We start from the raw sequence: 13109 nt of genomic DNA, 5'->3' as shown, positions 1-13109 counted from the left end.
TGTGTGTAATCTGTCTCTCATACTTGAAGACATCGAGAGTGAAATTTTAAAAAACTGTGGTATTTGCTAATAATAATTGTAGTATTTAATAAGTACTTACTATGTGCCAGGCACTGTACTAAATGCTGGGGTGGATACAAATTGTGTTGGACACATGAGGTTCACAATCTCAATCCTCATTTTCCAGATGAGGTAACTGAGGCACAGAGACGTGAAGCGACCTGCCCAGGGTCACACAGCAGACCAGTGACAAAACCGGGATTAGAACCCAGGTCCTCTGACTCCCAGGTCCGTGCTCGTGCCACTAGGCCACGCTGCTTCTCCACCTATGGGAGCGTGCCTGCCTGAAAAGGGTCAGTGGAGGATAAGAGAAGCTAATGAGTCTCTAACTTCGAGTTGAAGGAGAGTTTATCTTTAATTAAGATCCCGTATACCATGGACTCTGAATCTCACCCAACAAATCACATCTTCACAGAACAGGACAGACAATAAGATAGTCTTTGCCACTGTGCCAACCACCCAGTTCATTCTGAGTGGTGGTAAATAGTCATATACTTATATTTTCATTGGCTAATACTCCAAAGAGGCATCTGCTCTCAGCAGCCTCATGTAAACTCACCATCGCAGCAGCATCTGTTCCATCACACAGTATTCCTATTTCTGGCCCTCGCACATCGCACTAAGAAGGAGCAGAGAGACTATTTTAAAATAAAGTTGCCAGTGATTCTGTGAGGGCTGCCTAACAAAAAGAACTGTTCCAGACATATACGCATCAGGGCAGAAATGAGCAGAGACCTTTAGCCGGCAGAAAGATGCAACTGAATCTCAAATTAACTTTTTTGCATAGGAACTGGGCAGATGAGGTAGAAGCAAGTGACTGGGCAGAGATGTTTCAAACTCTTTTTTTCCTTTTTATCGCCATCGATGAAAAACTAGAGTAGGACTCTATCTGATCACAGATCTGTTCATCCATAACACCAGAAAGCCCTCACGTAATCTATGTATATAAGGCCTAATAAAAGCCCTCCTACCACCTACTCCTCAACTTTTATCTCGAAAGCCAGGCACTTAAAATCTCCATATGAGACGGTCGCCCCTTCTTGCCTTGCAAGTAGATAATTTAGAAATATTTTATGCTATTTTACGCACATATCTGTATAAACAAGTGACACGAGATGTGTCTGAGGAATACTCAATAGGAACTGTCTGGCGATTTGTGACTTTACACATATGCTTTCCAGCTCTCTCAGCGATCCCTATACAACCAAAGGAGATACTCGGGGACTTCTCAAATGTGACTGTCCCTTGAGGGGTCTCTGCCCATACATTAATGTAAATAGTATACCCCACCCATATGTTTGCAGGACTGAGAGAGGGCTTACTCTTCTTCACTCAGTGAGCAATTCTGCATAAATTATTTGGGTGGGATAAGATCCATCTGCATAGGCCTCTACTCATGTTTCAGTAGACCCTTGTGAAAAAAAAAATACATCTGAATAAGAGATGAATGCTACAGAACTTGTGAAGGGGTGACAGGTTTTATTGGTACATGGCCTGTCTCTCGCCAAAGAGGAAGACGTGGCAAATGGCAGTTTTTCCAACAGGGCATATTGCAGAGTAAGGTGATAAGCCACAGCTGAAGAAACAGATTTGGTGGTGTTTGGTCCTCCACTGAGGATACAGAGATATACTCTGTTTCCCGTTGGGGCTGTTATTTGAGTTTTTTAAAGCGCATGCTAAAACCCAACATTTGCCAGCAGGCATATTTCATTCGTGCAGAGGTAAGCCATGAGCAAATTATTGTTTAAAAATAAAAGAAAATGGAGTGAAAAAACACCACATTAAACTTTATTGTCTTTATAGCTTTCTTAGGCAGCAAGTCTGGTGATGTTTATTTAAATAGTATAAGGAAAATGTTAATTCCCAGCACACATGAGCTCTAAAATGTGTGCATGCTTGTTTTTCTTTGTTTAGGGTGGAATGACTCTCATTCTAGAAATCCTAAGAATCTTCTGGTTCCTTTCCCTAACTATTCTCCTCTCCATTAGAGACCGGGCAGTCACAATCCTCCTGTTCAAACAGGTGGGACCAATAAACCCAAATTTGAGTTGAAAGATTGCTGTTCCTTCCTCAGTCAGAAGAGTCACTGTTCAACACCAGAGAGCTTTGACCCCCTTTGACATTCACCCCCGATCCTCCCCAAGGCACAGCCCTCTATTCCGTTGACCCAAGGAGCAGCTACTGAGAGAGGAAATCTTTCTGACCCTTCTGGAGTGATGGCAAGGAGCATATGCTTCGTTTTATAAAGTTTACAAACTTCACTGGGGAGGGGAAAGATGCAGTTCCCTTTTGACAGGTGCCAGCTGGGTCAGATATATTGATTCTGTGTGGGCTCAGATTTGCTCTCAGTAGAGGCAATTCTACCTTCATTTAACTTTTGGGTCAGTGCCTTAGTGTGATAATGGGGACTTGGAAACAGCTTTTGTGATGCAGCTGCCCCCCTGTCTTAATTGCTTCTTGCAGCAGTCCATTATTTGACTTTTTTTTTTTTTGGCAGGATTGGGGGGGTGAAAGAACATCAATCTCAGTCAAACTGAGATGTCTTGTCCCACTGCAAGCTAAATGTCTCTTGCAGAATTCTTCTGTCAGAGCAGATCATACCGCAAAAGCAGCAGCTGATGAAGGAAGCTAGCATCAGCCCAGCGTAACTCCTGTCTTTGCAACCTGCCAGAGACAATTGACCTCAGGAACCCCTCCACCTGCCCTCACCAATACTTCGATGGAATAGCCAACTTTAGCTGGACCATGTGGAGCTAATGCCTCTGATTAGAGCCTTACAAAGATCTACATCCCAGTGATCACACAATATATGGTTGTGTTTGACCAACCTACCTGTCCTTATGAAGATGTTGTGGAAGAGAGGTGGGTGAAATCAGCGTTATACTTGCGTGAGAAAGACATGTGCAAGGAGAACGTTAGACTTGGGCTGGTATTCGGCTCTGGCAGAAGGGAATTTGGAAGGCTAAATTGAGCATCTGTTTTTTCTATTTCTTGTTTACTTGATTAATAATGGTTTTAGAGTTGAATTCTGCAGCTTTCATATGCCAAGGGGGGAAACTAGGCCTAGGAGAAAGAGCATGGGATGAAGAGTCAAGAGATGTGGCTTTTAATCCCAGCTTTGACCTGACCTTATTCAAGGTGTTAATGTCTCTGGACTTCTGTTTTCTTATCTGAAAAGTGGAGCTGAGCTACCTGTTCTAATTTCATTTTATACTGTGAGCCCTATGTAGAACGAGTGTGGGTTTAATATGATTGTCTTTTAGCTCTACTCCAGCACTTAGCCCAGTGCTTGGTTTCATAAACAGTAGAGATACTAAGTCAATCAATGGTATTTATTGAGTCCTTAATGTGTGCAGCACATTGTGCTACTAATAATAATTATGGTACTTGTTAAGTGCTTCCTATGTGCCAAGCACTGTACTAAATGCTGGGTTAGATACAAATTAATCAGGTTGGATGCAGTCCCTGTCCCACAAGGGGCTCCCACTCTTATCCCTATTTTCCAGATGAGTCCACTAAAGCACAGAGAAGTTAAGGGATTCACCCTAGTTCACATGGGAGATGTGTGGCAGAGCCCAGGTCCTTCTGACTCTCAGGCCCGTGCTCTATCCATTTAGCCACATGGCTTCTAAGGTGAGTATAATACAACAGAATTGGCAGGCACGTTCCCTTACCCACAAAGAGATCACAGTCTCTAAAGGCATGAAAACCTTGGAAAACTTCCACTGCGAGAGGAGAGGGAGAAGATATCTTGTCAAAGGAAACTGAGGGAAGCTCCCCCCCTTTACTAAAAAGGATGGCTCAGTCAAGAGCTCATGCACAGTGGCCTCTATCAGCTTGAGGCAATGTCAACATTGGTGTAGAAAAAACAAAATATTGAAATCCACATATTTTTAAATGGTACACTAATTTCAGCCTCATTTTCAACCCAACAGAAGGAGGTTTTACAACTCATTCTGCTTGTCGGAATGGACACGCTTTGACTGAAAGTGGATCTATGACATGAAACAATTGTATGAGTATTTATTCAGTTAAGCTTTTATGAGAGAGATCTGATAATTGCATCTTTTCTGAAAGCTAAATGACTATTCATTTACCTAAATTTACTTCAGTATTGGGAAATTTTTAAACAAGCATCCCGAGTCATAACGGAGCAATAGAAAGCACTACGATTACTAATGAGGTTGACTGGAACCTGATGTTTAAATAAAACTGTTCAATCCATTTTACACGTGTTTTTACAAACTTCTCAATTATTAAACAACATTCTAGTTACTGGTATAATCTGGGCACAGTTTCTTCCTAACCATCCTCTTCTCTGATAGAGGTAATGAAATTGTAATCCTCACCCACTTTTTTGGTTTGGGGCAGAATTTTCAAAGGGAGACAAATTAATGGGAGTGGATGGCTATGTCTTTTGAAAGGAAGTAATGAGTAATAAAATTGCGGAGAAAAGATTGGGAAAAGTGGTGATGATGTGGTGGTTTACCTTATTCCTGCATTTACATGGCATTATGTACTTTTGTGAAATGAAATGCTTTGATTAGAGATTCATTTGATATTTATTGAGCGCTTACCATGTGCAGAGCACTGTACTAAGGGCTTGAGATGTGGTAAGGGCTCTAGAAAACAGAGACATTAAAGTGATGCTTTCTTGGGCTACGAGGACTCCGACACTTAGATCAAGGTACTCTATTTAGTAATGGAATTTGAGTTAAGGAACTGCTATACTAAGAGTTTGGGAAGTTCAAAAGAGTCAAGAGGCATGTTCCTTCTCCACCATGGCTTAGTGGCTAGAGCACGGGCCTGGAGTCAGAAGGACCTGGATTCTAATCCTGACTCTATCACTTATCTGTTGGGTGGCCTCGGCCAAGTCGCTTCACTCTTCTGTGCCTCGGTGACCTCATCTCTCATGAGGTCTCTCATCTCTCTCGGTGACCTCATCATGCAGAGAAGCAGCATGGCTCAGTGGAAAGAGCCCAGGCTTGGGAGTCAGAGGTCAAGAGTTTGAATCCCGGCTCTGCCGCTTATCAGCTGGGTGACCGTGGGCAAGTCACTTCACTTCTCTGTGCCTCAGTTCCCTCATCTCTAAAATGGGGATTAAGACTGTGAGCCTCACGAGGGACAACCTGATGACCCTGTATCTACCCCAGCTCTTAGAACAGTGCTCTGCACATAGTAAGCGCCTAACAAATACCAACATTATTACAGTGCCTGACCCACAGTAAACACTTAACCAATGCCACAGTTATTATTATTAGATCAACGAGGAGAAATTAAAGCTTCTGTCATAAAACAAGTCCAATTTTGCCTACCCTTTGCTGCTTGCTTCATCATTTACATCTGCTCTATTGGCAACCAGTTATGAGGCTTGTGATAATAATACTATTATTTAATAATATAATAATAATAGTTAAATGCTTACTATGTGCCAAGCATTGTTCCAAGCACTGGGGTAGATACAGGATAAGCAGGCTGTCCCACGTGGGGCTCACACTTTTAATCCGTATTTTACAGATGAGGTAACTGAGGCACAGAGAAGTTAAGTGGCTTGTCCGAGGTCACACAGCAGACAAGTGGAGGAGGCGGGATTAGAACCCACCTCCTCTGACAGGGCCATGTTGGTAAATTGCCAGGGAGAGGTTCTTTAAGAAGCTTACCCTCAGTATATCGGGCCACACTGGTCTGAAATGCTGTCAATGTAACACTTTTTTTTTTCATAATAATAATGTTGGTATTTGTTAAGCGCTTACTATGTGCAGAGCACTGTTCTAAGCACTGGGGTAGACACAGGGGAATCAGGTTGTCCCACGTGGGGCTCACAGTCTTAATCTCCATTTTACAGATGAGGGAACTGAGGCACAGAGAAGTGAAGTGACTTGCCCACAGTCACACAGCTGACAGGTGGCAGAGCCGACATTCGAACCCATGATCTCTGACTCCAAAGCCCGGGCTCTTTCCAGTGAGTCACGCTGCTTTCATGTACCTTAGGGTCTGCTGAGGTTGATCTCCAGCTTAGTCCACCTATATCAAGGGAAGCAGCATAGCCTAGTAGAAATAGCACAGGCCTGGGAGTCAGAGACCAGGATTCGAATCCTGATTCTGACACTTGCTTACTGTGTGACCTTGGGCAAATCACTTAACCTATCTGTTCTTCAGTTTCCTCATCTGTGTAATAAGGATCAAATCTCGCTTCTCCCTTCTAATTAGACTCTCAGCCAAAAGTGACACCTGATTATCTTGTATTTATCCCAGTTCTTAGTTCAGTGCTTGGCACATAAGCATGCAACAAAAACCATGATTGTTATTATTTTCCCAAAACATTTATAGAGGCACAATATTGATACACTGCACGCTGTTTTCCCAAGCCACCCTAAAGTGCCTGTGAAGTGAAATCAGTTTATCTCTCTCAAAGACCAAATAGTACTTAAAGCCAAGGCATTTTGCATCTAAGAATAAATGTGGCATGATTTAAAAAAAACCAACAAAAAAACAATTGATTCAAAAAAAAATCCTGGTCTGCAAACACAAACCAAACAGAAAATATTTTATAAGGCCAATTGGTGTCCTTATCTCAAATCCAGTATTCCATATCCTTAGAGAATCTTAACACATTTCCTTACTGCATCAATACCCCACAATAATAATAAAGTTCACTGAACAGAAACCAAAAAGGAAACAGAAATAGCTTTTTTTTCCAGGGTGGATCACATGCCAGGGCTGTAATTTCAAGTAAGCTGTGTGACATCTGAAAAAAATATAATTTCACTTTATTAATGTTGGCCTTTCTCCTCTCTTCTTCACTTGTGTTTTAATCTCTCCACCCTCTCTTTTTTTCCACTTCCATCCCACACTGTTGTCAGGACCGTAAGCCCAGCGCAATTTGGGCTATATAAAGTAATTCTCTTATATGAAGGTTGTAATGCACTGAATTTAGATCAGGAGATCTAATCTCGGCGTGTGAAGAAGAGCCATGCTAATCTGGGAGAGAACGTGATCTCTCCGCTTCTGGAGGCATTCATTTCGTGGGGAGAGTGCTTCCTTGTCCACCTGATGTCTTTCTCCTTGTCAGGGGTGGGCAAAGAAGAGTGGTGGGCAACCCGATGCGAAAGACACGTCCGAAGAGACAGGTCCCTCGTCTCAGCCTCGGGTATGAGATTGGACCCCAATGTTTAGACTCTAGACGGAATCCCAACTCCTAATTCTCTGGTGATACCCTACGGAATTGTCTCGAGGCATCAATACCAATGTATTAATCTATAAAGTGGGGGATCAGAGAGTAATAATGTAGTACAGTGCTCCGCACATAGTAAGCGCTCAATAAATACTATTGAATGAATTACTTGTTACATGCTTACTATGTGTTCAGCACTGTACTAAGCACTAGGACAGGTACAAGCTAATCAGATTGGACAGATTTCCAACCTCACCTTATGTCAAGTAGGCCAGTCAATGTACAACATCTCAGTATGTAGACTGTTATTTATAGAAGGTACTGTGTGGGTAATCACTGTGTTACAAGACCATTTTGGGCATTAGAAAATAGTTTAGCAATGTGAAATGTTCAAAGGTGACAAAATGGCACCGTTGCCAAATTGCCTTGGGGAAAAACCATCAGTGGACAATCCTGCTCCATAACTAAATACTCAAGATTAAATGCCACGCTTCTCCTAAAATAGTTTCTCTTTGCATCAGATGTAACATCTGCTGGCTTCCTTCATGCTGAGTATTTGAATGTGGACAGTGGCATTTTGGTAATGAGGCTATTCATCACTTTATGATTCCTAAATAAATAATGTTGTGATCCCTTATTCCAACAAACTAAACGTCTTTGTGTTCATTTCTCTTATATTTATAAACAGGCAACCAGGGTTTCCTTTCAGGAGAACTGACAGGTAACTCACATTTCAAATGGGGTCCAGGATAGAATAGAAGAGGCATAAAAAAACAGCTCGTTCTCAGTGTGAGGAAAGAACATTCATTCATTCAATTGGATTTATTGAGCACTTACTGTGTGTAGAACAATGTACTAAGTGAAAGTACAGTACAGCAATCCCTGCCCACAATGGGCTAACAGTCTGGAGGAGGACAGACATCAGTACAAGTAAACAGGCATCAAGAAGAATAAATAGTTATACATTATACTGTTGGGAGAGGGGCAAGAGCAAAGGGAGTGAGTCGTGGTGATATAGAAGGGAGGGGAAACTGAGGAAAAGTGGGGCTTAGTCTTGGGAGGCCTTTTGGAGGAGGTGAGCCTTCAGTAGGCCTTTGAAGTGGAGAAGAGTGATTTGTTTGGTGGATATGTGGAGGGAGGGCGTTCCAGGCCAGGGGTTGGCGGTGGAACAGGCGAGAACCAGGCCCAGTGAGAAGGTTATGGCACCAGAGGAGCCGAGTGTGCGGGCTGGGATGTAGAGGGAGAGAAGGGGGCGAGGTGATGGAGAGCTTTAAAGCCAGTAGAGAAGAATAGAGAAGCAGTGTGGCTTAGAGGATAGAGCACGGGTCTGAACGTCAGAAGGACCTGGGTCCTCATCTTGGCTCTGCTACTTGTCTGCTGCGTCACCTTAGGCAAGTCACTTAACTTCTCGGTGCCTCAGTTCCCTAAGCTGTAAAATTGCGATTAAGATCGCGAGCCCCATGTGGGACAAAGACTGTGTCAAACCCCATTCGCTTGTTTCCAACCCAGCGCTTAGAACAGTGCCTGCGGCATAGAAAGTGTTCTACAAATGCTACAGTTGTTGTTGTTTGTTGTTTTAGCGTGGATGTCATCTTCACTGGGCAGCTTGGACCAAGGAGTTGGGCATCCGAGAGCTATAAATCTTCCAAGGATTTCATCGAACACAGTTAGGCTTGACCTCTGTCCATATTACACCCAACCTAAATTCAGTTTCTTTCTTCTTTCTGCTCCTTCTGAATATAACCGGACAGATTCTGATGCATTCCTCATCACCTCCAGTGGAGTGAAGCAGAATTGAGAAGCAGCGTGGCTCAGTGGAAAGGGCCCGGGCTTGGGAGTCAGAGGTCACGGGTTCGAATTCCCGCTCTGCCGCTTGTCAGCTGTGGGACTTCGGGCAAGTCACTTGACTTCTCTGTGCCTCAGTTCCCTCATCTGTAAAATGGGGATTAAGACTGTGACCCTTATGTGGGACAACCTGATTACCCTGTATCTCCCCCAGCGCTTTGAACAGTGCTCCGCACATAGTAAGCGCTTAACAAATACCAACGTTGTTAATTAAGAAATAGGTTCAGTCTCACTCAAAACATTTCATTCAATCCATTTTGGGTGGTAGTGTTTCAGAGCATCTAAAAACTAGCTTGAGTGTGGCCAGTCTGTTGGGAAACCCTTTAGGCTCAGAGGCTAAGGCCCTCACCAAAAGCCCCTGTGCTTATTATTCTGAAGTTGCTCTATGCTCCTTAGCGGGTTTTCAACATGCACAACTAGGCAGGCCACTATAAGATTAGAACCCACTTTGGGGAGTCAGCAGAATGCTGGATGGATGAGAAGCAGCGCGGCTCAGTGGAAAGAGCACGGGCTGGGGACTCAGAGGTCATGGGTTCAAATCCCGGCTCCGCCACTTGTCAGCTGTGTGACTTTGGGCAAGTCACTTAACTTCTCTGTGCCTCAGTTCCCTCAACTGTAAAATGGGGATGAAGCCTGGGAGTCCCACGTGGGACAACCTGATGACCTTGTATCCTCCCCAGCGCTTAGAACAGTGCTTTGCACATAGTAAGCACTTTACAAATGTCATCATTATTATTATTATGAGAAGTCTGAAGGAGACTAACTTCTAGCCCCCCAAAAGTCTTGAATAGCCCTAAATTTCATAATCAATATTATATTGAATATTGAATTGAATATTAATTGGTGCTGCTGAATTTTCCCAGATGGATATGTACTCTCGAACAGATGCTCAGCTAAACAAATATTGTGCCAAGCACTGTACTGACTATGGAGGTAGATACATCTGGCATAGTTCCTGTCCCATGTGAGGCTCCCAGGTTAGTAATTTCTCTAAATCCCAGTCTTGGAGAAGCAGCAGGGTCCAATGGATAGAGCATGGCCCTGGGAGTCAGAAGGACCTGTGTTCTAATCCCATCTCCACTTTGTGACCTTGGGCAAGTCACTTCACTTCTCTGTATCTCAGTTACCTCCTCTGTAAAATGGGGATTAATGCTGGGAGCACCATGTGGGACGTGGACTGTGTCCAACCTGATTAGTTTGTAACTTCCCCAGTGCTTAACGATGCCTGACACGGAGTAAGTTCTTAACAGATACCATTATCATCATCATTATTATTAAGTAGGTTGGAGAGCAAGTATTGAATCCCCACTTTAAAGATGAGGAAACTGAAAGACAAAGAAGTTAAATGACTTGCCCAAGGTCATATAATGGGCAAGTGGCAGAATCAGGATTAGAATCCAGGTCCTCTGAGGGTCAGACCTTATTACCCCAACAATTTAAACCCTGAATCAAGTAGTGGCAGCATCATCAAAGTAATTATCGATAGGCGGTATATTCTGAATTCAGGCAAAATAATAAAAAAATCAAATAAAAGGGCCAAAGTCCATAATTCTGCCATTCCCCCCCCCCCCCCCATCTCCCGCTAGGCCCATCACAAATCTCTCAGAGCTTTTTAACTACAGAGCAGGGGCATCTTGGGATGCTGCAGAAATTTCTTGGACCACTCTCTATCTCGGCTTGACTTTTGCTGTTGCCATATCTTTCTACTATATTTTTTTTAGGTATTTGTTAAGCACTTACTATGGGCCAGGCACTGTGTTAAGCACTAGGTTACATACAAACTAATCAGGTGGGACACAGTCGCTGTCCCACATGGGGCTCCCCGTCTCAATCCCCATTTTACAGATGATGTAACTGAAGCACAGAAAAGTTAAGTGACTTGCCTAAGGTCACACAACAGGTAAATGGCAGTTGGGATTAGAACCCAGGTCTTTTTAACTCCCAGGCCCCTGATCTACCCAATGGGCTATGCTGCTTCTCCTGGCCTTCTGTTTACTTCCCTGCTTTTAATTTACTATTCTCTCCTCACTTTCTTGATTTTTCATATTATGTCAGGTATGTAATTTTGGCCCTTCCGTATTTAACCTTGTATGTTTTAAAAAAAACAAAACACCTTGAAATTTTAAAGAAGAAAGTATTGTATAAATCTAAAGAAATCCAGGGACGGTAATTAAATGAGAGGAGGCGGATAGGAGGCCTTGGAGAATCCCTCATGAGAAAATCCCTGACCCCCGGAACCAGTGATTCACTGGCTCACTGCGGGAAAGGAGGAGGGGAGTGATTTAAGGAGTGAAACTACTTCACTAATGAGTAACTCCCCAATTTAAAATCCTAGCTCTGACACTTGTCTGTTTTGTGACCTTGGGCAAGTCACTTATCTGTGCTCCATTTTTTTTTCCCACTGGCATTTATGTGCTTACTATGTGGCAGGCACTGTTCTAAGTACTGGAGGAGATTCCAGGTAGTCATGTTGGACACAGTCCCTGTTCCACATGGAGCTCACGGTCTTAATCCCCATTTTAGAGATGAGGTAACTGAGTCACAGAGAAGTTAAGTGACTGGCCCGATGTCACAGACCGGGCAAGGGGCAGAGCCAGGATTAGAACTCAAGTCCTTCTGACTCTCAGGCCCTTGCTCTATCCATTAGGCCATATGGCTTAAGTTGCTTCATCCTTGCACTGTGGATTGGGAATGTTTCTACCTACTTCATTTTATTGTATTCTCCCAAGTGCTTAGTACAGCGCTCTGCGCATGGTAAGCATTCAGTAATTACCATTGATAGTAGGTGCTCAGTAAGTACAATTGATTGATTGGGGATTATGATTGTGAGTCCCATGTGGGACAGGGATTGTGTCCCACCTCATTATCTTGTATCTGCCCCTTAGAAGAGAACTTCACACCTAGTAAGTGCTTAACAGGCGCCATGATTATTATGAAAACCTCTCTCAATTAATCGGGTCAATCAGTGGCATTTATTGAGCGCTTACTGTGTGCAAGGCACTGTATTAACTGCTTGGGAGAGAACGACACGATGGATCCCTGTCCTCAAGGAGCTTGGAGTCTAGACTGGAATTAGCCTCTGGCCCAGGGCCGACCACATATAGTCTCTCATCACAATGCATCTCAAGCCTCGAACTGTCTAGAGACTGCCCCATTCACAGGTTCTGATGCCACGATAATAATAATGATGGCATTTGTTAAGCACTTCCTTTGTGCCAAGTACTGTTCGAAGCGCTAGAGTGGAGACAAGGTTATCAGGTTGTCCCACTTGGGGTTCACAGTCTCCATCCCCATTTTACAGATGAGGCAAGTGAGGCCCAGAGAAGTTGAGTCTTGCCCCAAATCACAAAGCTATCAAGTGGGGGAGCCGGGATTAGAACCCACCACCTCTGATTCCCAAGCCCAGGCTCATTCCACTGAGCCAACACCAAACGGCAACCGATTTAAAATGCTTTTTATACTGCCATGAATTATTTAGTCAGCCGAACAGTGACATGAAGTCTCGGCTACATATAATTTCAGCTTTACTCTATTTGTTTTCAGACGATCACCATAAATACGAGAGAGAAGCAAAATGGGATTTATATGCGCACTCTGACTGGACAATTCCATGATCATTTTCAGTGCCAATACTTCATGTTCGTAAGTTGATTTTCATTTTAACCTTGGCACCTGATCCCCAAAGTATGCTGCTCTTCTGGCCTATATATTTTTATTACCTTGAAATAGTGAATTCTCTTTCCATTTATTCCTAGAAAAAGAGTGAATCCATCAAAGGGCACTTAAGGATATGGGTAAGCAAAAATAATTCTGATTATAAATAATGTACGTTACAGAGAAGATCAGTACCTGTAAAGTGGATTTTAGTTATGGCATAAATTGAACAGCGTACGGTTAATCCTTTATTATTGAGTTTATATCATGTGTTTTATTGAAAGATCTCAGAAACAATGAAAACACCCATGTCCTCAGATTACAGATAGGGGAATCAAAATCGAAGAGACCCAAGTTCCGTGTGTGTTATGTTAGT

The 13109-nt window shown here is 43.2% G+C and overlaps 1 long non-coding RNA gene across 1 annotated transcript; it reads left to right on the top strand.

Moving 5' to 3' along the window:
- Positions 1 to 2827: 2827 nt before the first annotated feature.
- LOC103170430 lies at positions 2828 to 12873 on the top strand. Its single transcript, XR_486159.3, has 3 exons — positions 2828 to 2922; positions 12623 to 12721; positions 12835 to 12873. It is a non-coding gene; the product is annotated as an uncharacterized LOC103170430 (long non-coding RNA).
- Positions 12874 to 13109: the final 236 nt, after the last annotated feature.

Source organism: Ornithorhynchus anatinus, chromosome 10, assembly GCF_004115215.2.
Source record: "Ornithorhynchus anatinus isolate Pmale09 chromosome 10, mOrnAna1.pri.v4, whole genome shotgun sequence".
In the NCBI taxonomy this organism is placed as follows: Eukaryota; Metazoa; Chordata; class Mammalia; order Monotremata; family Ornithorhynchidae; genus Ornithorhynchus; species Ornithorhynchus anatinus.
The sequence above is the reverse complement of the archived record's forward strand: the minus strand, read 5'-3'. Positions and strand labels throughout refer to the sequence as shown.